This window comes from Triturus cristatus, chromosome 5_1 (genome assembly GCF_964204655.1).
Source record: "Triturus cristatus chromosome 5_1, aTriCri1.1, whole genome shotgun sequence".
Taxonomy (NCBI): domain Eukaryota; kingdom Metazoa; phylum Chordata; class Amphibia; order Caudata; family Salamandridae; genus Triturus; species Triturus cristatus.
Window position 1 is genome coordinate 770,490,783 of NC_140587.1, and position 24,736 is coordinate 770,515,518.

The following is a 24,736-nucleotide window of genomic DNA, read 5'->3' on the forward strand; positions in this document are numbered from 1 at the left end:
GGGTCCCTCTCAACAAGTGATTCTTCATTCCCATGTCTCTAGTTCAAGCCCCCTGATGTGTGGTGTTCCTCAGGGCTCGTCTCTGAGCCCCACACTTTTTAATGTTTATCTGACTCCCCTCGCAGCAATTGTCGAGCAATGTGGGGTGAAAGTTGTCTCGTATGCCGACGACACACAATTGGTGTTCTCTTTTAGAGAAAACGAGACAGCTTTCGCCAGTTTTAGACAGTGTCTTTTAAACATCTCATCCTGGATGACGAACAGCTGCCTAAAATTAAATACCGATAAGACGGAGGTCTTATTTTTCAATCAGCCTACTCCGCCCCGATCTGCGCTGTGGTGGCCGACTGAGTTAAATCCGCCTCCGCTTCCAGTTCCCTTTGCCAGGAATCTAGGGTTCAAGTTTGACTCTCAACTTACTGGCAAGGCGCAAATTGCCCATGTCTCCTCATGGTGTTTTTGGAAACTGAAGGCTCTGCGGAGATTCCTTCACTTCCTGCTCATGGATTGCAGGAACACAGTAGTGCATGCATTAGTCACTTCTCAACTTGACTATGCTAACAGCCTCTACCTTGGTCTTCCGGAATACTTGATCAGGAGACTACAGCTTATTCAAAATGCGGCAGCCAGGCTAATCAGGAATGTGCCACTACGACATCATATTACCCACCACCTCCGCCGTTTACACTGGCTCCCGGTAAAGAGCAGAGTGAAGTTCAAAGCTCTGGTCTTGGCACATAGAGCAGTTAAAGGGACTGGTCCTCAATACCTGAAGCGGAGACTTCAGAAATATAGCCAATCCAGAGCACTCAGATCTAATGATCAGAATCTTCTGGTGACCCCCCATTTTGCAAAGGCTAGGGTCAGTGGTCGTGCTTTCTCTGTGAAAACCGCTACCTTATGGTATTCCATGCCTGACCACCTGAGGAAATTTTATTTGGAAACCATGTTTAGGAAAGCATTAAAAACATGGCTATTAGGCCTGCCCTAGAGCCTACGGTCTTACTTGATCGTGTTCCCCTCAGGATGGATGCGCTGTCAGCACCGGGACACTTCCGTTGGAGGTAGCTGTGTGCTCCATAAGTTTCAATAATAATAATAATAAGTACTTTTAAACTTGGCATACTTACTTGTTGTGTGAACGTGCACTGCTTGCTGCATCCCTTACTACGAAACCTTACCTGCTGCTTGGGCATGAACAGCTTGCCATATACTAAAGTATAGCATACACATCTAGCACCTTTGTTTATTTTGTGAACGCGCACAGCTCGCTCATTGTTTTTCGATTCAAGTATCAGAATACTTAGGCATACATTATAATGTCAGTCGAACCGCAACCGACGGCTTGTCGGTCGTGGCCAACCGACATCTAGGGCCGAGGTTGGGTGGGATCTCATATGCTGTTGTGCATCTGTTTCTACATTCAGCGGAGCGGTGCGATCAAGATCAGAAGTAATGAAGAGCTGCGGTCAGGTAAGATACATTTAATTTATTAAACAGAGATTATGGGTGGCATACTTTATTGTAAGGATGGAGGAGGGAGGTAGGTAGATGCATGTTAGTAGTAAGATGTATGTTTTGAATGATTTAGCCACTTTTTCATTCCTATGTGGCTAGCGGTTGTAGGCCCACGTCATGATGATTGTTTTTTTGTTTAAAAAAAAACTCATTTTAAGAAAGAAGAGGATTTCTTTTAAACCAAAATGAAAAAAACAGCACATTTTTTAAAACAGTTTTTGCAACTTGTTTCTAATTTAAAACTTAGTATACAGTATTCGCGGACCTGAAAACACATGAGACTAAGCACAAATGGATGTCCTGGATCGGCTATTGGATTTTTGGTGACATTTTTAATTATTTTCCTGGATGCTTTGTTTAAACAAACCATTTTGACTATGTGCATCAATGGATTGTTGGGTTTTTGGACATCGCTTCGAAGGATATGGATCGAATTCTATCTCAAATCTTTGGGTTGGATAAATGGATTTTGTTAGACCTGTCAGCCCTTTGGGTGGTCCCTCCTCATCATTATTTATTTTGTCCCACTTTTGCCTCAAACCCTGTTTGAATTTTTCCTTTTTGGGAACCACCAGACTTTTTCGTGTTGCTGGAGATTCAGGGAGCCATTTTATCTACCCCTGAAACTTCTGTCTGAGGGCCTGGAGCACAAAATGGTGGCCACCTGTGACATCACCAGCATCCACTGGAACCTACTAGCACCTTCCAGAACATTCCAGAACCCTGTGACCGTTGGAGGCGGTTTAGAATGTTGGGAAGCTAAGACAGAGAGTTGGCAGTTGGAGCTGGCAGTTGGCACCTGACTGGTGAAGTGTGAGCAGCAGAAACTTGAAGGAGGAAGGAGTGAGGCAGCAGGGGTGGAAACTTGTGCCTGGAGTGGGGTCCATAAACCCACCCTTGATACTAGTCCCTACTGACTGAGCCCAGCCTGGAGCCCTGTGTGGGAAGAAGTAAGAAAAACCATCCTAAGGACCTGGACAGCAGGAACAGGCCTTAGAAGTCAAGAAAGCAAGATCCTGACCTGGATACTGGTTTCCCTGGAGCCGGACGTCGAGTAGCCTGGAGACCTGGAGCCTGAGGTGGAGAAGCGGCGCTGACTGGAAAAGCAGACGTCGTGCCCAGAGCCGCCAGAGATCGTGAGAGGGCGCCGACGGAGGACGTGAGGAGTACCAGAGGTCGAGGAGGAAGTCACCCAAGGTCGAGTGAGCGGTGTCAACGGGGGAGTGAAGTCTGCCCTCCGGAGTCGCCGGAGACCGAGGTGAAGTGTACCGGAGGTCGGGAGTGGAGATCGCACTCCGGAGTCGCCGGAACCTGAGAGAATCGTGCCGGAGGTCGGGAGTGGAGGTCGCACTCCGGAGTCGCCGGAAACCTGAGGAGAGGAGCACCGGAGGTCGGGAGTGAGGATCGCCCTCCGGAGTCGCCGGAAGTCGACATCGAGCCAAGGCCGGCCGACGTCATCGAAGCTGAGGTCGCCATCGGACCGGAGCCGCCCGAAGTCGGCATCGAGTAAAGACTGCCCGACGCCATCGAATCGGAGGTCGAGATCGAGCCGAGGCCGCCGACATCGAACCGGAGCCGCCTACCGGCGTCGTCAGGAACTGACATTGTGCCGAGGCCGCCGACATCGAACCGGATCCGCCTCACGGCGTCGACACGACTCCAGCGGCGTCGGAACTTCAGAAAAAGGGCAGTAAGTGGAATAGAGGGCGCCAAAGGCCCTGTGGAATCCTAAGAGACTACTCTAGGGGTTAGAGAGGTGCTGGAACCAGCTGGACTGTGCCAGGGGTGAGCTGAGACTAATTTAGAGGGGTTGTGTAGAGTGAGAGAGCCAGGTCTCTGGTATTCCCCCCTTGATCTACCTCAGTTTAGGCCTCAGCCTTGTCCAAGCCAGGGAGTAGACACCCTCAAGCCTTCCACATCCCCACAAGCTTTGCCTGGGCCAAATTAGCCCATAGTAATCTCAAATGTGATCTGATTCTATGAGTGTCACTGTCAGCTTTTAATTATTTATTGGAGGCACTGTATTTATTGTATTTAACCTATTTATTGCTTCACTGTATTTATTGGTTTACAGTATTTATTGCCTCAGAATATTTAATTGCCTGTATGTATTGCACTTATATTTATGCCTTCATTATTTATGATCACCCCTATTTATTGAATCATTAAGCCAGTATTTATTTGACCTGCACTATTTAAAAAGTTTGTATATTGTGATTGTTATTTATTTATCTAATCAGCAACTAAGAGAAAAAGAAGATAAAGAAAGATATTTTCATAATTTTTACGGTGTAGAGTCGTTTTTGGAACGGATGCACGCATGGTTATTGTATGGGTATGACGTATGCTTAGCACGGTGCCTGATTCCTGACCACTCGAGCCAAGCTACCACAGTGTATGTCTGGGAGAACACCACCACCCTTCCAGTGTGGGAGTGTTTTTCTAACATAATTGGTGTTCAGTGGTGGGATAGAGCTGTGCCTACGTATACTCAACAATAACTGTGGGTAGTCCATAGGCCTACACCGGGAGTTTTCTCCAAGCGGCCTAACTAATTGTGGGTTTTTGTTTTTTTCAAATTTACTCTGGTGGTGGGAGGAGGTATTATTAAAGGTACCCCCCTGCATTGTTACTGCAAATAACTGTCCTCTGACCTGAGTGGGCAAGATGGAGTTTGTACTGGAGAATTTAGAAACGTACACTGTGGCCCAACTCAGGGAGTTTTGCCAGCGGGAGGGGGTGTATTGTCCCCCAGGAGCAAAGAAGGGTGCACTCCAAACCAGCTTAAGGGCTTGGGGGGAGGCACGCCGAGAAAGCAAGGCTGAGGAGGAGGACAGGGATAGAGAGCCCGACAGTGAGGGAGCTGGTTTGTACCAACCGGAGGTGGGGAACCTGTCAGCGGGGCCCAGGACACTTTCCAGGAAGGGCAGCAGTGCCTCTAGCGGTGGCTTGTCTGAAGTGGAGTTAACAGACCGGAGGGAGAAAAGACAGCTCACATGGGACTTAGCAAGGCTGGAGAAAGAGAAAGAGGAACAGATGATGGCTCATGAGATAAGGCTGAAAGAGATAGATCTTCAGATCCTGAGAATCGGGGCACACCCTGTACCTAACGGTGGCAGCGAAGAACGAGAGTACACCAGGGAACCCAAACCCTACCTGCCAAAGGACATAGTAGCTAGCTATGGGGCGGGTGACGATATCGCCAAGTGGCTAGCAGCCTATGAGGTCTCGTTAAGGGCCCATGGGGTTCCAGAGAAGTACTGGGGTGGGGGATTGTACAAGTACATGCCACCAGCTGGTAGGGACGCTTTATTGGCCCTCGAAGAGGATGAGCAGACCCACTACCCCACCATGAAAGTGGCGCTCATAAGGAAGTTTGGACTAACACCCGAAAAGTACAGACAGAAGTTCAGGGGTAGTCACAAACTGGGCACACAGAATTGGGTGGACTTCCTGGACTATGCAAAGAAGGCACTAGAGGGTTGGATTCAGGGCAGTGAAGTGAGGAACTACGATGGGTTGTTTGATCTAGTACTGAAGGAACACCTGCTCGAGAAATGTTTCCCTGAACTGCGGCAACACCTGGTGGATAGCAAGCTGACCAGTCCCCGGAAGCTTGCTGAGGAGGCGGACATTTGGGCTAGTACCCGGGTGTCCACAAGGGGGACTGGAGGGGATACTCAAAAGGCCGGACAGGGCGCCCCCCAGAAGAAAGAGGGAGGGGAGAAGAAAAAGGAGTTCTCCAAAGGCCCCCAAAATAACTTCCAAGGAAAGGGAACAGGATTCACCCCTAGGGCTAACCCACCCAGAAACCCTAATCCTGGCCAGAGTCAGCAGCCAAGGGTTGTCCATTGCTACGAGTGCGGTGGCGTTGGACACCATAAAGGAGATCCGAAGTGCTTGAAACGACCACCCCCTCCCATTGGAGGAAAGACCCCCGGAGTAGCTAGTGTAGTGCTCGGGGAGGAGATGCCCTTAACTAAGGGAAGGGAGTGGGCGGGTGTCACTTTAGTGTCCCTGGGAGAACGGGAGATGGTTCCTAAGATCCAGGTGCCCGCAAATACCGCAAAGTATAGGCAGTGGGTCACCATCAACGGCCAAAGAGGGGAGGCTCTGAGAGACACAGGAGCCAGTATGACTATGGTGCGTAGCCAACTGGTGTCTCCAGAGCAGGTAATTCCCGATGTACTCCACCCAGCCGCGATGGCTGACGGCAGAACAGGCCACTATCCAGTGGCCGAGGTTCCCTTTGAATGGGGGGGGTTGCAGGTTCACTTCGAGTTGCCGTAAGCCCTGCCGTGCCAGTCGATTGTCTGCTGGGGAATGACATGGAGCACAACGCTTGGAAGGAGGTGGAATACCGGACTCACACTGAGATGCTGGGTACACCTGACTGGGCCTGTGTCAGCACAAGGTCCGCGACTACCCGGAGAGGGAGTTCGTTTCGGCTGGAGCCTGGAACAAAGGCCCAGCCAGCTGCCAGTCAAGGGAAGAACCGAGGACAGGAGGAGCCTGCCTCGGCGTCCACACCCCGTAGGACGGATAGGCCACCGGAGGTGGTGGACCAGGAGTCTGCGGTGGGGGACGTTACCAAACTGGAGGACCTACCCATCCCGGCCGAGTGGCACGTGGAGGGAGGCCCGTCCAGGGAGGAATTCTGCCAGGGCCAGAGGGAGTGCCCTACCCTTGAGGGGCTGAGGCGACAGGCCGAAGCCCAGGCAGCAGGGAACGTTGAAGGGAACTACAGTGTTTACTGGGAGGATGGCCTCCTCTATAGTGAACCCAAGGCACCCCTACACGGATCGTCACGAGCCTTGGTAGTCCCTCAACGTTATCGAGCCTTCCTTCTGGAGTTGGCTCACGAGATACCATTGGCAGGACACTTGGGGCAAGACAAGACCTTCGCCCATCTTGTCCCACACTTTTATTGGCCTCAGATGAAAGTGTCGTCCGATACCTACTGCCGGACATGTGTGTCTTGCCAAGCCAGTGGGAAAACAGGGGTGAAGCTGAAAGCTCCCCTGGAACCACTTCCTGTCGTTAGCACCCCCTTTGAAAGGGTGGGCATCGACATTGTGGGTCCGTTAGATCCGCCAACATCAGCTGGTCACAGGTTTATCCTGGTTCTGGTGGATCATGCCACACGGTACCCAGAGGCAATACCTCTGAGGACCATAACAGCACCTGTTGTGGCTAGGGCCCTGATGGGAATCTTTACCCGAGTGGGTTTTCCCAAGGAAGTTGTGTCCGACAGGGGGACCAACTTCATGTCAGCGTACATGCGGGCCATGTGGAAGGAGTGTGGAGTGACCTACCGGTTCACCACTCCTTACCACCCCCAGACCAATGGTCTGGTGGAGAGGTTTAACAAAACCTTGAAGGGCATGATCAGAAGTCTGCCTGAAAGCCTGCGGAGGAAATGGGACGTCCTCCTACCCTGTTTACTTTTTTCCTACAGGGAAGTGCCACAGAAGGGAGTGGGCTTCAGCCCCTTCGAGCTTCTGTATGGGCACCCTGTACGTGGACCTCTCAACCTGGTGAGAGACGGATGGGAAAGAACTCCCAGAAAGCTTCCCCAGGATGTGGTGAGCTACATGCTGGCCTTCCGGAGCCAAATGGCTAAGTTGTGGAAGCAAGCTTCTGACAACTTGGAAGCCAGCCAAGCAGTGATGAAGGCGTGGTATGACCACAATGCTCACCCGGTGGAGTTGGAGCCTGGCCAGAAGGTGTGGGTGATCGAACCAGGAGAGCTTAGTGCCCTCCAGGATCGCTGGTCAGGACCCTTTGAGGTGTTGGAGAAGAAGGGTAAGGCTACCTACTTGGTGGACCTGAAGACCCCTCGTCAGCCCCTACGGGTGCTGCACGCCAACCGCCTCAAACCCCACCACGAGAGGCCCGAAGTCATCTTGATGATGGTGACTGACGGAGGAGAGGACGTGGAAAGCGAGCCTCTCCCCGATTTGTTTGCGTCTCAAGAAAAGGATGGGTCGGTGGAGGGAGTGATTCTCTCCCCATCTCTAACTCCTGAACAGCAGGAGGACTGTCGCCAGGTCCTGGGGCAGTACTCTTCGTTGTTCTCCCTTGTCCCGGGTAGGACTCACCTGTGCGTCCATGACGTGGACACAGGAGACAGCCCACCTGTGAAGTCCAAGATCTACCGGATGTCAGACAAGGTGAAGGCCAGCATTCATAGTGAAGTCACTAAGATGCTGGAGCTAGGAGTGATCGAACTTTCTAGCAGCCCCTGGTCCAGTCCGGTGGTACTAGTACCAAAAGCTGCACCACCGGGTGCCCAACCAGAACTGAGGTTCTGTGTAGACTATCGGGGACTGAATTCAGTGACCAAAACTGATGCTCATCCGATCCCTAGGGCGGATGAATTAATTGACCGGCTGGGAGCTGCCCAATATCTAAGTACCTTTGACCTTACTTCTGGGTACTGGCAGATCTCATTGACTGATGGAGCAAGGGAAAGGTCAGCCTTCTCCACGCCCAATGGCCACTACCAGTTCTGTGTGATGCCCTTTGGGCTCAAGAACGCACCTGCCACGTTTCAGCGCCTGGTAAACCAGATCCTCACCGGAATGGAGAGTTTCTCTGCTGCTTATCTGGATGACATAGCCGTCTTCAGTAACAGCTGGGAGGATCACTTGCGTCACCTGCAAGCTGACCTCCAGGCCCTGAGACAAGCTGGATTGACGATCAAGGCCAGCAAGTGCCAGATCGGGCAGGGGTCGGTAGTGTACCTTGGACACTTGGTGGGTAGGGGAGCGGTGCAACCCCTCCAGGCGAAGATCGAGGCCATCATGGCCTGGGAACCCCCCAAGACACAGACTGAGGTCCGAGCATTTTTGGGCCTCACGGGATACTACCGCCGCTTCGTGAAGGGGTACGGTACCATCGTAGCCCCCCTCACGGAGCTCACGTCCAAGAAACAACCTCGACGGGTAGTCTGGACGGAGGCTTGTCAGCAGGCCTTTGTGAGATTGAAGAAAGCCATGTGCGAGGCCCCAGTCTTAAGGGCCCCAGACTTTTCCAAGGAGTTCATTGTCCAGACAGATGCATCAGAACATGACATTGGGGCAGTGTTATCGCAACTCAATGAAGAGGGTCTGGATCAACCCGTGGTCTTCCTATCCCGGAGACTACTTCCCAGGGAACAGAAGTGGAGTGCAATAGAGCGTGAAGCCTTTGCAGTGGTATGGGCTCTGAAGAAGTTGCGGCCATACCTGTTTGGCTCGCACTTCCTGGTTCAGACCGACCACAGACCCCTTCGTTGGCTGATGCAAATGAAGGGGGAGAATCCCAAGTTGTTGAGGTGGTCTATTTCCCTACAGGGAATGGACTTTCAGGTGGAACATCGGCCTGGAGTGGACCACGCCAATGCAGACGGTCTCTCAAGGTATTTCCGCCTTAGTGATGAGAACTCCCAAGGGGTTGGGTAGCTCTCCCCACTTTCAGCTGGGGGGGGACGCGTGTTAGACCTGTCAGCCCTTTGGGTGGTCCCTCCTCATCATTATTTATTTTGTCCCACTTTTGCCTCAAACCCTGTTTGAATTTTTCCTTTTTGGGAACCACCAGACTTTTTCGTGTTGCTGCAGATTCAGGGAGCCATTTTATCTACCCCTGAAACTTCTGTCTGAGGGCCTGGAGCACAAAATGGTGGCCACCTGTGACATCACCAGCATCCACTGGAACCTACTAGCACCTTCCAGAACATTCCAGAACCCTGTGACCGTTGGAGGCGGTTTAGAATGTTGGGAAGCTAAGACAGAGAGTTGGCAGTTGGAGCTGGCAGTTGGCACCTGACTGGTGAAGTGTGAGCAGCAGAAACTTGAAGGAGGAAGGAGTGAGGCAGCAGGGGTGGAAACTTGTGCCTGGAGTGGGGTCCATAAACCCACCCTTGATACTAGTCCCTACTGACTGAGCCCAGCCTGGAGCCCTGTGTGGGAAGAAGTAAGAAAAACCATCCTAAGGACCCGGACAGCAGGAACAGGCCTTAGAAGTCAAGAAAGCAAGATCCTGACCTGGATACTGGTTTCCCTGGAGCCGGACGTCGAGTAGCCTGGAGACCTGGAGCCTGAGGTGGAGAAGCGGCGCTGACTGGAAAAGCAGACGTCGTGCCCAGAGCCGCCAGAGATCGTGAGAGGGCGCCGACGGAGGACGTGAGGAGTACCAGAGGTCGAGGAGGAAGTCACCCAAGGTCGAGTGAGCGGTGTCAACGGGGGAGTGAAGTCCGCCCTCCGGAGTCGCCGGAGACCGAGGTGAAGTGTACCGGAGGTCGGGAGTGGAGATCGCACTCCGGAGTCGCCGGAACCTGAGAGAATCGTGCCGGAGGTCGGGAGTGGAGGTCGCACTCCGGAGTCGCCGGAAACCTGAGGAGAGGAGCACCGGAGGTCGGGAGTGAGGATCGCACTCCGGAGTCGCCGGAAGTCGACATCGAGCCAAGGCCGGCCGACGTCATCGAAGCTGAGGTCGCCATCGGACCGGAGCCGCCCGAAGTCGGCATCGAGTAAAGACTGCCCGACGCCATCGAATCGGAGGTCGAGATCGAGCCGAGGCCGCCGACATCGAACCGGAGCCGCCTACCGGCATCGTCAGGAACTGACATTGTGCCGAGGCCGCCGACATCGAACCGGATCCGCCTCACGGCGTCGACACGACTCCAGCGGCGTCGGAACTTCAGAAAAAGGGCAGTAAGTGGAATAGAGGGCGCCAAAGGCCCTGTGGAATCCTAAGAGACTACTCTAGGGGTTAGAGAGGTGCTGGAACCAGCTGGACTGTGCCAGGGGTGAGCTGAGACTAATTTAGAGGGGTTGTGTAGAGTGAGAGAGCCAGGTCTCTGGTATTCCCCCCTTGATCTACCTCAGTTTAGGCCTCAGCCTTGTCCAAGCCAGGGAGTAGACACCCTCAAGCCTTCCACATCCCCACAAGCTGTGCCTGGGCCAAATTAGCCCATAGTAATCTCAAATGTGATCTGATTCTATGAGTGTCACTGTCAGCTTTTAATTATTTATTGGAGGCACTGTATTTATTGTATTTAACCTATTTATTGCTTCACTGTATTTATTGGTTTACAGTATTTATTGCCTCAGAATATTTAATTGCCTGTATGTATTGCACTTATATTTATGCCTTCATTATTTATGATCACCCCTATTTATTGAATCATTAAGCCAGTATTTATTTGACCTGCACTATTTAAAAAGTTTGTATATTGTGATTGTTATTTATTTATCTAATCAGCAACTAAGAGAAAAAGAAGATAAAGAAAGATATTTTCATAATTTTTACGGTGTAGAGTCGTTTTTGGAACGGATGCACGCATGGTTATTGTATGGGTATGACGTATGCTTAGCACGGTGCCTGATTCCTGACCACTCGAGCCAAGCTACCACAGTGTATGTCTGGGAGAACACCACCACCCTTCCAGTGTGGGAGTGTTTTTCTAACAGATTTGTTGTTGCGTTTATTTCAGGATTTTTTTGGGGGGGTGCATTTATTGTAGACTACACAATAATTTTTCCAACAGTTGTTTTGTTGGAAGCTATGACTATGCCAATCTGTGTCTTTTTTGTTAGTTAGTTAAGTTAAGTATGGGTTGGTTACTATTGGTGAAGAGTGGTGCAGAATAGGCAAGTAAGATAGAACAGGTGTTAGTCTTTGTTAGAAATGTAGTATGTGTGCAATATTGTCTAGGTAGTCTGAAACCACCATCAACGAAAATTGTTGAATCTGACCCAATAGTCGCTCGAACATTTCTTTTGTTATTTTTGAAACACATGGGTTTAGACTACTTGTCAATGATTGTGCTATTCTCATTTCTTGGAAACTTTGCTCCGTCCTCAAAATTTCAAAGAAATGATAAATGTTTGGGTGAGGTTTTCTGATTGATATCTTGAAGGAGTTGTGACATCCCTCTATGGCATTATTAGTCTTTGCGTCTTCATCTAAGCAGGTCATGTAACATTTCCACCATTCAACAGTAAACCTTGGCTCCCTCCTACGACCTGACTTGCTTAGATGGCTGTAAAAAGGCAAAATCACATAGAAGGTTAGCAGTAAAATGTATACATACGCAAGTCAAACAATCACTTGCTAATACCACAGTGGCCAATTCATCTGTTCTCAAAGTAATTTAGTAAGGGAACCAATTTGTCATTGTTTGTTGTAAAATACTCAGATTCAGAAATTGATGTGATGTTTTTGCTATTTTTCTCCAATAGGCCTGTGAAAAGTGAAAAAACATCCTTGAATTTGGGTATCAGGATACAGTTGAAATAATGGTGTTAATCATGGGTAATTCAAAATCAATCATTACTTTTCTAGGACTTTTATTGAGTGTTTTAGATTTTACCACAATTAAAAATTCAGTGTATGCTGAGAATTGCTTATCAGGGAGTAAACTGTACACTAAAGGATCTGTAGTGTTATTGATATTGGCGTGAATAGTGTATATTTTGGTGAATGGATAGGGTGTGGATTTAAAGGTCCCATCCATCATCCAAATATCACAATTCTCCCAAATTACAAGGTTATGGGGTGCGCTAAAGACTAGTATCCTTTTCTGAGGGTTTTTGTTGTCATGCAAAAGAAAAGTTTCATTAGTAAAGGTTACAGTAGGTTTAGGAGGAATGCTAATGTCTGAGTAGGTCTGTGGTGTTACTCATTGTGGGTTACTTGCCTGTTTTGTTCTTCGTATAATTCTGCAGTGATTAGGAATTGTTGACATACAACCTGCTATATGCATAGGAATGTTTTGGGATAACTCTCTCAAAACTGAGCCACAGGGTTTCATTGGAGGTGGATTCCAAAGTTTTGAAATGCTGGATGTTCTCTTTAACCTCAATCTCCATTGCAGAGGCAGAGTGGTTTTCTCAACAATGTCACCAAGAGTAACTGCTCTGTTTGTGAAATGGGATGCATAATACTGAACACACCTCCAATGATTCCTGGGCTCAGTTTGTCTCTCCTTACAATAAAGATAGTCACTGCCCTTTAGCAGTCGATTGCCCATGTTAGATTTGATGTAGGTTGCCTCTCCTCCTGTTGCCATATTGTATTTGTCTGTAAAACAGGGTAGAAAAAGTATTTTTGTGTTAGAGTGCTTACAAATAGAAATGTTTATTAGTTAAAACCTACAAAGAAAATGTGGTTATTATTTCTTGACTGCCTACTGACTTTTCTGAGAACATGTTTTTTATTCTATTGCTGGACTTTGACTTTGCTAACTATGATTTTGCACTGTGATTTGTAGTTGTGAAAACAAAGACAGGTTTTTTAAATTGTTAATGTCTGTGTTTTTACCTTTGTAAATTTCTTTGATCTTTTGGCTGTTCAGGTCTTCTTCTAGTAGATATTGTAGAGTTGGATTACTCCCTTCTGGGGGTGGTTAAGTTAACCTGTAAGGAAAAGTTGACATAAGTAGAGATATCCAAATTGCTTTCTATAAACAAAAGAACCTATTTCTAAAATGTTTTCTTTCTCTTTTTTAAACTGATCGTTGTTTGTGGTTTTTTGTGGGTGCTTAAGAAACATTTTTTCGTTTGTTTGTGTTGAAAAAGTAGGTTTTGCTAACATTTTACCTCTCAAGGGGCCTCATGTAGGTAAAAAATATTTACCGATTCTTAAATACCGAACAGTACCGAATCGGTATTTAAGAATCGGTAAGTTATATGTAGGTAACAAGTCGGTAAAATTTACCGATTCGGTAACATTCGGTATTTTCCGAATCGGTAATTACCGAATCGGTAAATACCGCGGTGGTATTTACCGAATCGGTATATTCCGAGGTGGTATTTACCGAATCGGTAAATTCCGATTCGGAAAGTACCGATTCGGAAAAAAAAATCACATGACTGTTTGAAACAGCCAATCCTGTGCAACCAAACCCCACCCAAGTAGGAAGTGGCCACACCCAGGCAGGTGCACACAATCAACTGACTCAGGAGAGGCTTGAAGTGCAGAGGAGAGGCAGGGAGCCAGTGGCTGAATCTTGAGACCAAACTACACCATGTCCAGCCAGAGGACAGGAGGGGAAAGGAGGCGCAAGGTGAAATTTAGCCCCAAGGAACTCCAGGTGCTAGTGGAGGAGGTGGTGAGGCAGCACCAGAAGCTATTTGGGAGGCAATCCCTGCAAGTGGCAGAGTGTGAGAAGCGCACCATTTGGCTGGCAATCCAGGCGCAGGTAAATGCCGTGGGAGTGACCCACAGGGACATAGACGTTCTAAAAAAACGATGGTACGACCTGCGCATCGTGACTAAGAGGAAGATGGGGGACATCCAGAAGGAGGCCAGCCGGACAGGAGGTGGAACTAACAGGGCACCTGCCCTCACTGAACTGGAGGAGCTGGTGCAGTCGACAATCGAGCCTGAGAGTGTCGTGGGCCTTGGGGATGCCGACAGCTCTGCCAGAGCCGCCACCCAACAAGGTAAGAGGAATGCACAGCAATGTAGCCCCCCCTACCCCTATCCCACATCCCCCAATGTGAAATGAGTATCCCACTCCAGTCCATGTGTTACTGCAGACAGGCAATGCATTATGGGAGATGTAGTCAGGGATCCCCCACCATGAACAGAATAGCACAGAACAATGATGCATGGTACAGACATTAGCCTAAAGCACACAGAGGACAATGTGAGAGTCTTAGAACAATTTATTGTCATGCTTGCATTGCATGCCTTCAGATACACTGAGCTGATGTTGCATTTCTGTCCACAGACGTAACATCGCGCAGGACTCCAGATGGCACAGGAGAGGGGGCACACCGTCAATCCAGTTCAGCTACGGGCAGCACAAGTTCTGGCCAGAGAGCGTTGCCACTGCCACCATCCCCAGTACATGAGCCAGCATCCCCAGTACCTGAGCCAGCATCACCACTCCTGCTGGAGTCACCGGCCACATCACCATCCACAATAGTGAGGTCGAGGAGGCGTGCTGCTGCCAGGCTGCGCGTGTTGCACACATCTTCCGATGACAGCAGGGGCCCGGAGCCAAATCCTATGCCCCAGGATGGGAGACATACCACTGGTCCCTCCACCTCACAGGGAGCCGACACGGGTGCAGGACAGCGCCGCAGGTCGCGTGAGACAACTCCACCACCAATCCATCTCGGCCATGGGGTCTTTGGGGGCCTTGAGGCCGGCATGTTAAAACAACAGCGCCTGCAAACGAAGGCAGTAATTTCAGTACAGCGGCATGTGCGGGGACTCAGAACAACATTCAGACACATGGACAGGAACATTGGCGCTATGGCGGCGGGGATTTCTGACATGGCAGTGGGCCTGCGGGACGTCTCACAGTCCATGCAGCTGTTGTGCAGCAAGTTGGACGCAGAGAGAGCTGCAAGGCGCCGGGAACGGCAGAGGGGAGACAGGCACACCAGGGCACTCAACCGCATTGCGAATGCAACATCACTGCTCTGCCGGCGCTCAGTGAACATGCAGGAAGGCCTGACCCACTGCAGCAGCGATGTCACTAGGGGGATGGTGCAGGTCACCAGTGCCCTGGAGGTCCTCTTGACCAGTCAGGCGGCCACAAGTGGTGCAGGGGATGCTGCTGAAAGCATTGACACCAGCAGCAGGAGCAGCATCACACCCCCCGTCCCAGAAACACGCAGGAGCAGCAGGAGGCATGGGGCTGGCACCAGTGAGGAGGCTGAATCCGTGCCATCTCACAATGTAGCGCGTGGCCGCAAACTTTGATGCTGCACCACACTGTGCATGCTTGGATCGGGGGGACCCATGGGCACACCCCCGTGACCGATTCAGAGGGCCCCTGGTGAAGGTGGGCCTGCTATAGCCCCCGAAGTCCGATTCCCACAGCCGGTTCGTCTCGCTGAGACTGAGTCGATCCAGCTGTCCGAATCGTGCATCGTACTCGCTCGTTCGGAATCCAGCTCCATTGCGTGGCACGATTCGGCTGCGAACGAGTCAGACGGACAGGATCGGTACGGAAACGATTCGGTCGACGCGGTCGGGATCTTCGCATCGTACTTGGTCGTTCAAAATGAGGGCCGATTCGGTCGGAAACATAGGCTCTGAATCGGATTCGCATACTCCAGAACCCATCTGGAGGCCTCCTAATGACATTTACATTCTATAAATATGTATTTATTTATTGAGTATTTTTGGGTGATATTACAAACCATATTATATAGGTTTAGTAACATGCTTTGTAATAGCATGCGTTGTAATGGTATGCATGGTAATGGCCAGCATTGTAATGGCACTTCTAATGTACCTCTATGGAGATGCGTTGTAATGGTATGCGTTGTAAAAACATGCGTTGTAATGGTAGCTGCATTGTAAAGTCCGCATTGTAAAAGCATGCTTTGTAATGGTATGTGTTTTACCTTCATATATTCACCCATAGACTTCAATGTTGAAAGATACGTATAAAAATATTTTTATAATACACCAGATGTTATTGATTTTAGCATCAATAAGAGGTAAACAGTAACGTGCAGTGCATACAGTCATGTTAAAACAGCAGACAGTACACAGTCTTATGATTAGCTGCAGTCCAGACCAGACAAACTCCACCATTGCTCCCAAATATTTGATGTGTCTATGTGGACAGCCTCTTGCTACATAAATGGGCTGCTCCATCTTTGCACACCAGTCCATTCCCCTGCACTGGTCCGCCATCTTAGGGGGTGTGGTTGGAGTCCACAATTGGGAAATCCCTTTCTTTACGATCAGGGTACCCACCCCAACTGATCACCTTTCAGCCGGCCTGCCTCCTACATCCTCCATCAATCCCAGGACGGCAATCTGAGAAGCATTCTCTGTTGGACACCCCATAACCTGTGACAGTTCCCCAATAGCGGGATATGATAGAGCAAGTCCAGACCACATGATAACAATCCGCTCCCTCTTCACCACAGCATGCACAGGAGGACGAGGGACGCCTTCGGGCCCTCCAATGTCTCACCGGGGTCAGATAGGTAGTGTGCAAGTAATGGGGTTGAATCAATCGCAGCTTGAAGGAGATCCCCACATCTCTTGGTGCCATGAGGGGCTTCCCTCCATTTTCCAACTTCCTGGTGGCCTACACACGCTTCCTATTTAGCCCGCAGAGGAGTAAACAAATCAGGCGAGTTTATGATTAATGATCTGTATGTTCACAAGACACCATGTTTCCGACTCGGTCCAGAAAAACAACTGCGCCTCCATTGAGCTGAACTTGGAGGGGTGTTCCCATAGCGTCCATTAGGGCATGCGCCCCTCAAAGTAAGTGTTCTGCTGCTCGGCTGATGGTCCAGGACCCTAAAATGAAACTTCACCACCCCTTTCATGTACGCCTTACACGCCCCCATATTATACCAGGAGATTGAACGGAGCCCTTGTTCAATTCTAAAATGCTGTCTAGTTCTTCAGATAAATGGTGGATCACTTCCTCCTTTGTAAGGCGCCATACACCCAGTTGTATGATGGAACTACGCAGGGAAATTCATCGAACACCTTAGCAACACATTTTTTACACCTCATTTGTTTTACAGCACATATGCTTTTACAACACATGCCATTACCACTCATTGTTTATGTATATATATAAACAATGGGCCTCATTTATGAGGCCCCTTGCGCTGCCGGAAAGTCACGGCGCGATATTTATCAGGCAGCACTAAGCTACTTTTTTTGGCTTAATGCTGCTTGATAAATATTGTTCCCTTTAACGCAGTTTTCTGTGTTAAAGGAGTGTGCAATAGGTGTTGCTGGGGGTTGTTCCCAGCAACATCCAGGGCTTTTTGACACTACCCCAGATTTATGAGAAACAACGAGGAGAAATATCTTTATTTCTCCACGTTATTCCTTTTTCTGTTTGCTGCATTCAGCAGCACACATAGAAAGAGGGAAACACCTCTTGTCATTGTTTCTGTGCAGGAAGGCTTCCCTTCCTGCACAAAAACAATCATTCCCTCAATGCAGGCACCCTTGCACCATGGTGCAAAGGTGCATGCGTTGGCGCACGGCAGCCCATTGTGCGCCAACGCAGGGGAAAAGGACAGGATTGCGCCATATCTGATAGATACAGCACATTCCTGCCCTCTTCTTTTGCCATAGGGCAGCGCAGCAGGAAGGCCTGCGGTGCTGCCCTTCGGCTAAAACTAATAAATGAGGCCCAATGTATTTGTGGGGGGAGACCGCCCCACACCCCAGACTTACCTTTAATGCATGGTAAAGGCATGTGTTGAAAAGAAATACACGTGGTAAAAACATGATTTGGCTAAAAATGTATGGTAAAGGCACAATGTGGTAAAGACCTCATTGTAAAGGCTGATTCCCCCATGTACCCAACATCCACACTGGCCTATGGACTAGGTCCAGGTTGGCCACAAGCAGTACTAACGGGCCAGTGGTCCGAGATCCCTCTGGGCAATATGTAAGCTCCTTTTGTGGCTGACTGGTTTGCCGCCAGCAAGAGGAACACATCTATGGCAATCTGGTTTTATGGGCAGCAGAGGTAAATGTATATACCCACTTTCTGAGGTGCCACACACACCAAACATCATACATCTGAGGCCCAGGCAGTCTGCTGTGATTCCCTCTTCTGTGCTCATAGGGAATTCCTAGCGCCGTCAGCATAGGGGACCATTATTGTGTTAAAATCTCTGCCCATGATGGTAAACGCAAAGGGAAGTCCAATTGCGACATCTTGCATAATGCTAAAGTCTCGCACACCAACTTTGGGGGAATTTAAATGCTCAGGAAGTTGTGGGTCTGTCCTGCAATCACCCCCTGTGCCCACACATATCTCACCTGTGGTTCGTAGGCCGTACACGTCTCCACTATCAGCAGCTAACTGTGTAGGAAGATTCCCACCCCTCCAGAGGTCCTAATAAACCCTGCATGAAACACCCTGTCATAACCAAACCTGCAAATGAGGGACATCGTAAGGATTTTGGGGTCCTTGGGCCAAACATATTTTGGGGACCCCTGTTCGCAATAACTATGAATTCACTGTCCATTTTCAGCTCATTCACACCCTTGTCATGCCACACAATATTGAATTATACATCCAAAATGTACAAAACAGTAAAAGACAAATGAGGTGTAATTACTTACATGAACTTGTATAGTGATTATGTTAGTTGAATCCACACCTGAAGACAAATTAAGATTAGTGGGGTCCCCTGATTGTGCTAGCCCACTCTCTCCTATTAGGTATCTCAAGCACTCAAAGTATATGACAATGTTTAAGTAAGCCAGAGTGATGTTGTTCAATTTTCTTGCAAAATCTTGTATCCACCTGTCTAGGTTTCAATCAATGTCTAGTTTCAAGATATTATTTTTTTTCATTTCAGTCTGAGGAATAGAACTTTCTATGCATTTACTAATTCCATTGCTGTTCTTCTTACCTTCTTTCTGTTGTTAACATTGGTTCTTTCTTTGTGATGCTCAGAACATCATCTTTCACATTTTACTGGTGAGTTTCAGCTTGCTTTCAAGGCATTAACAATGTTAATTCTCGGATGAACTTTCAGATCTATAGGGTATGGGCCGACAAAATACAGTAATAAGAACAGAAAAGCATTGGTGTTCGAACTTCTTCATATTTTCTGTGCAACAGGCGACTATTTGGATGATTTCATACACATCGTGGTGCATAGGTTAAACAGCACTTGATTGAGCAATTATTCTTGTTGGACAGTCATTTGTCCTCATCTTGTTTCTTCGCAAATCTTGTTGTCCACACCTGACATGTGCAGTAATTGTGTTGTAGAGTTCTATTTTCATGTTGAGAAAGTGAACATTAATGCTGCTGGTTTTGGAAGTTTTGTTGAAGGCAATGGTTGCTGCCTGTATCAAAGACTTGAGATAAGTGTCAATCATAGGTAGAAAGATATTGGCCGTAGAAAGTTATAGGCCTTCATGAACTGCTGACAATTTTATGAAGCTCAGGTGGACCCCGTTTATGATTTAAAAATGTTCAGGTCCGCTCAGTCTTGGAGATGCCTGCAATGATTTTCCATTAGTGTGATGGGTTATACCAAAAACCCTTACTTATAGGTTCAATAACATTATTGCACAATTATACTGACAATTTGGCCTCTTTTGCAGAGGACTCAAATATCTTCTTTAAGGTCAGCGGCCATAATGTTTTGAATTCGAGGAGGCTAATGGCTCGTCGAAAGAACTTTTCAGGATTCTTAAGGAATTCACCACCCCCAGAGTAGCAGCTCCCGCGTGCCCTCCTCACAGGAACTACGCGATAATTTAGCCACGCATTTCAAAAACAAAATAGATCATATTTATGACTCCTTTGAGCAGGAATCAGTCAACGGGGATAGCACATGCACCATAGAAAACACCTCCATAGTAAAGCTAGAGACCTTCGCACTGGTCACCAGGGAGCAGGCGCTCCCACTTCTGAAAGGTCCTAAGTCAGGCTCCCCGTCTGACATAGCTCCCCCTATGTGCTGTCGGAGTTAGCAGCTAAACTAACTGATCCCATTACAGGAATATGTAATCTATCCCTAGCCACCTCTTCCTTTCCGGCTAGGTGGAAAAAGGCCTTCGTCAAACCCCTACCCAAAAAACCCACAGCAGATGGTGCCGACCTACAGAACTATCGTCCGATCTCGCTCCTCCCAGGCTGCTCGAAAATCATGGAAACTCTGATAAACTGCCAACTATCAGACCATCTGGAGAGATTTGATCTCCTGGATCCCTCGCAGTCGGGTTTCCGTGCGGGCTATAGCACAGAGTCCGCGCTGGTTGAGGTAACGGACACCATCAGAATGCTGCTTGACGAAGGGACCCCTGTGATTCTAGTACTCCTAGATCTGTCAGCAGCCTTTGACACCATCTCTCACAAAATTCTGTTGAAGAGACTGCGAGACATTGGTGTCATGAGAAGGGCTTTATAGTGGCTGCAGAGTTTCCTATCGGACAGATCGCAATGTGTTCAATTGGACGCCTACGTCTCACAGACCTTGGAGGTAGATAAGGGGGTTCCTCAGGGCTCAATTTTAAGCCCCACCCTGTTCAATATCTATGTCTCGTCCCTGGCCACCATTATAAAATCTTGTGGGTTCCAAACCATCTCCTATGCGGATGACACCCAGGTGATAATTCCCATAGAGAAGGACCCCAGGGTGACCAGAGACAGATTTAAGAGCTGAATGATGAAAATCTCCGCATGGATGAAAAACAACTATCTGCAGCTCAATTCCAACAAAACGGAGATCTCATTGTTTGGCAAAGCAGCAGAGATTTGGACAGAGTGGTGGCCAGAGGAACTAGGATCAGCCCCCCTCCCCAAAAAACAGTGTAAAAAACCTAGGTATCTTAATGGATAACAATCTATCCATGGAAGAACAGACTAAAACCCTCTCGGGTAAATGTTTTGGACTGATGCGTATGTTAAGGAAGGTCTTCCCATGGATTCCCATTTCCTCCAGAAGGGCCCTGATCCAGGCACTTCTAGTAAGCAGACTGGACTATGGGAATGCTCTCCTGGTGGGGGCTAGGGAAGACCTACTTTCCAGGCTGCAAGTAGTGCAAAACATGGCCGCCCGTTTAGCCTTAAACAAACCTCCATGGACAGCATCCATGCCACTACTAAAAGAGCTACATTGGCTGCCCATCAGAAAAAGGGCACTCTTCAAACTTCTGTGCATAGTATTTAAGGCACTCCATGGACAGGGACCTAAATACCTCTTGGAAAAGCTGGAATGGTACACTCCATCGCGACTCTTGAGGTCTAGCAGCCAAAAGCTTCTCCTAGTGCCCAAAATCAAAAAAACTGGGGGCCATGTCTTTTCCTATATGGCTCCAAAACATTGGAATGCATTACCTCTAGAACTGCGCTCCTGCCCCTCGCTAACCAGTTTTAAGAAACTTTAAAAAACCTGGCTATTCAACTGAGACATGTTACTGTAGTAGCCTGCCGCCCAGGCACCGAGAGATCCCCTTGGGGATGATTTGTGCGCTTTATAAATAAAAATAATAATAATAATAATAATTGTTTCTAGCAATGGCTGACTTGTAGACCCAAGGGCTATGCCATTTTTTAGGTTATTCATTTTCTCAATGGTGATTCCTACTAGAGATTTGGACATGCTCTGCTACATCCATGCTGTTTTCCTGAACTTTCAGGCCTTCTTTGTTTTTGTTTTTTTATAGTTGGAGAAGGATGGACTAGGCAAGTGAGTAGAAGAACTATATTCTGTTGGTGTTGTAACTTGCGTTTATCTGCTGCTCAGCCAGAATGAGTGTGGTGTGGAATGTTGGATGGATGGAAAGTTGGATGTCTGTGAATGTCAGTTGGGTATGGGCTGAGCAGCAGGACAGCTGCTCCTGGTGGGGTTTTCATCATTTATACTTGTAACAACTTAAATAAAGAACTTAACTAATCTACGCTAGAAGATCATATCTTCATTTGGATTACAACATTTTGGCGATGTTTTAGAAGAAGAATCCACCTGTGCCACCTATTGGAACTTAAAAAAAAAAAGTGAAACTTGACAGGAACAGAAAAGAGAAGTCCAAGGATGTTCGAGAACTGAAACCTGACAGGTACAGGAAATAATAACCAAGGAAACCACAAGGTAAAAGACTTTTTAAGGAAATTAGAACTACGTATGTACTGCTGTCTGGCACCCAAACCCCACCAGTGACCCTGCCAACGGTCGCCCTTTAACCCAAGCGTGCCAGATTTAGAGTTAATCATGGACAAAATACGAGTTTCAGTATTTCACTTAAAATATGTTGATCGGGGACAAAGATCGGGTCCCAGTGCTAATTATTGAAGAGTTAGGTTTCAGTGTGAAGAATCTGTTTGTGTGTCGATCGGGGGCAAAGATCGAGCCCCAGTGTGTATTTTGAAATATATTACTCGTGGGCAAAGACCGGGCCCCGGTGAGAAGCTGTTAAGCAGTTTGTTGACTTTAAAATACGGGCCCTGTTGCTGTCTGATGCTGTTTTTGGGCAGGGATGAATAACATCGATTCTTTGGAAGTGTCGAGTGAGGGCAATGACTAATAGAAGTCTCAGAGGTTGACAAATCATCAAACAATGCATATATTAATTGGCAGCAAATGTTTTCAGGAGTAGAGATGTGCTGATGCCGATTGAATTTTCAACTTTATTCAATGGTTTACACTGTTTTCAGGGTGTGCCGTGTATGTACAGTTTTGTCCTCAGTAACGGATTAACTGTTACAGTTTAAATGGAAAAAAATCCTGCACGAGATGGACAACACCCGCGCCAACTTACCTCCTAATGGAGACCTTCGGCGTCACCATGTCACCATCTCTTTTGTGACGACTTCTCACTCCAATCCGCGTCAGTACTCCTGTGTGGAGATTATGGGTGCATGTGCGTGCCGAAAACCACCCGGTTCTACGTTGATATGAGTGCCTCCATTTTATGTGAATAATCTTGGCGCACACAGTTTACAAGACCAGGTATTGACAACAATGTCAATTGAAAGTTTCAGATGACCAGGAACCTTGCTGCGCGGAGATCGGCAGTTGGTCAGAGAAATATTTTTATCAGTTAACCTTCTTGCCTTGCTGATGCGTGATATATCGGTTTTTATTAACAGCTGAAGATGACTTTGTAAATTGCTGTGATAATATCGACAGTGTGTCCTTTAACTCAGAATGTTTAAAAAACAAAAACACAAGTGAGAGGAAAAGATCCTGCCTTTGCTGACGTTTGCCAATTACATCACTGGTCAGGGTAATAGAGTTTATTGAAAGCTGAAGATTACCTGCTGAATATCGGCAGTGTGCCCTTTAATCCAAAATGACTATAAAGTCTATAATTGGGATAAATGACAAAGACCGTAACTAAAAGCAAGAGTATGATGAAGGGCATAGAGCCCAGAGCCGGGACAGTGATCCTAGGAGATAGAATCTGGCAGCCTCCAGAGTGAGTCTGGAACCGGGATAGCGATCCCAAAAGCTGGCCATGGAACCAGAAATAGAAGGGGACAAAGTGTCCCAGAATTTGAACCACGACTGAGAGCCAAGTCCCATAATTGGAATTGGGAGGGGACAGGTGTCCCAGAATATGAACCACTGTAGATATTGTGTATGGGTGTTAAGCCACTCATTGGTTTGAGTCGTGTATGAGATGGCTGTGTTTTGTTAAGTCACTCATTACTACATATTTGTTGTAGATTGATAGTAGGTAAATAAGTCACCTATTGACTTAGTGCTTGAATTTGAACCACAACAAAGAGCCTTGTCCCATAATTGGAAGTGGGAAGGGACACAGGTCCCAGAATTTTGAAACACTATTAATGTTGTGTATGAGGTGGTGGTTAATTGTTGGGCCACTCATTGGTTTGAGTCGTGCATGAGATGGCTGTGTTCTGTTAAGTCACTCATTATTAGGTATGGTTTGTTGTATTATATGTGTGAACGTGACACTGATTGTATTGGTGTTTGAGTTTTGGAATGTTGGATAGAAGTGTATGAGGGTGATCGTTTTCTGACCTGCGGTGCGAGCGGTGTGTCCTGATATATGTATTGGTTTAAGGGTTGTTCCCTGTATGTTGCTTGTCGTACCGGTCTGGCCAACTGGTGTGATCTATGGCATATAGGTTTTGGTGTATGATGTAGGATGGTGGTTTATTTCAGGAGGTGACGTGATACTTTGGTCAGAATGTAATGTGGTGTGAAATCTTATGTGCGAGATGAGATGTAGTATGGTGTGATAGGATGTTTCTTTTATGTGAGTTTGGTGAGATGTAGTATGGTGTGATAGGATGTTTCTTTTATGTGAGTTTGGTGAGATGTAGTATGCTGTGATAGGATGTTTTGTTTATGTGAGTTTGATGAGATGTGGTATGGTGTGACAGGTTGTGATGTGAGATGTTTATATTGTATTGCATTATTTTTCTTATTATTAGTGCATTGTATTCAATTTCTTGACTATATGCTATTTGCCATATTGTCATTATTTTAAGTGTTTCATCTAACCTATTTCACAATGCACTTGTTCCCCGTAAAGAAGGGAGATATGTTGTAACTTGCGTTTATCTGCTGCTCAGCCAGAATGAGTGTGGTGTGGAATGTTGGATGGATGGATGGAATGTTGGATGTCTGTGAATGTCAGTTGGGTATGGGCTGAGCAGCAGGACAGCTGCTCCTGGTGGGGTTTTCATCATTTATACTTGTAACAACTCAAATAAAGAACTTAACTAATCTACGCTAGAAGATCATATCTTCATTTGGATTACAACAGTTGGCTTGAATTT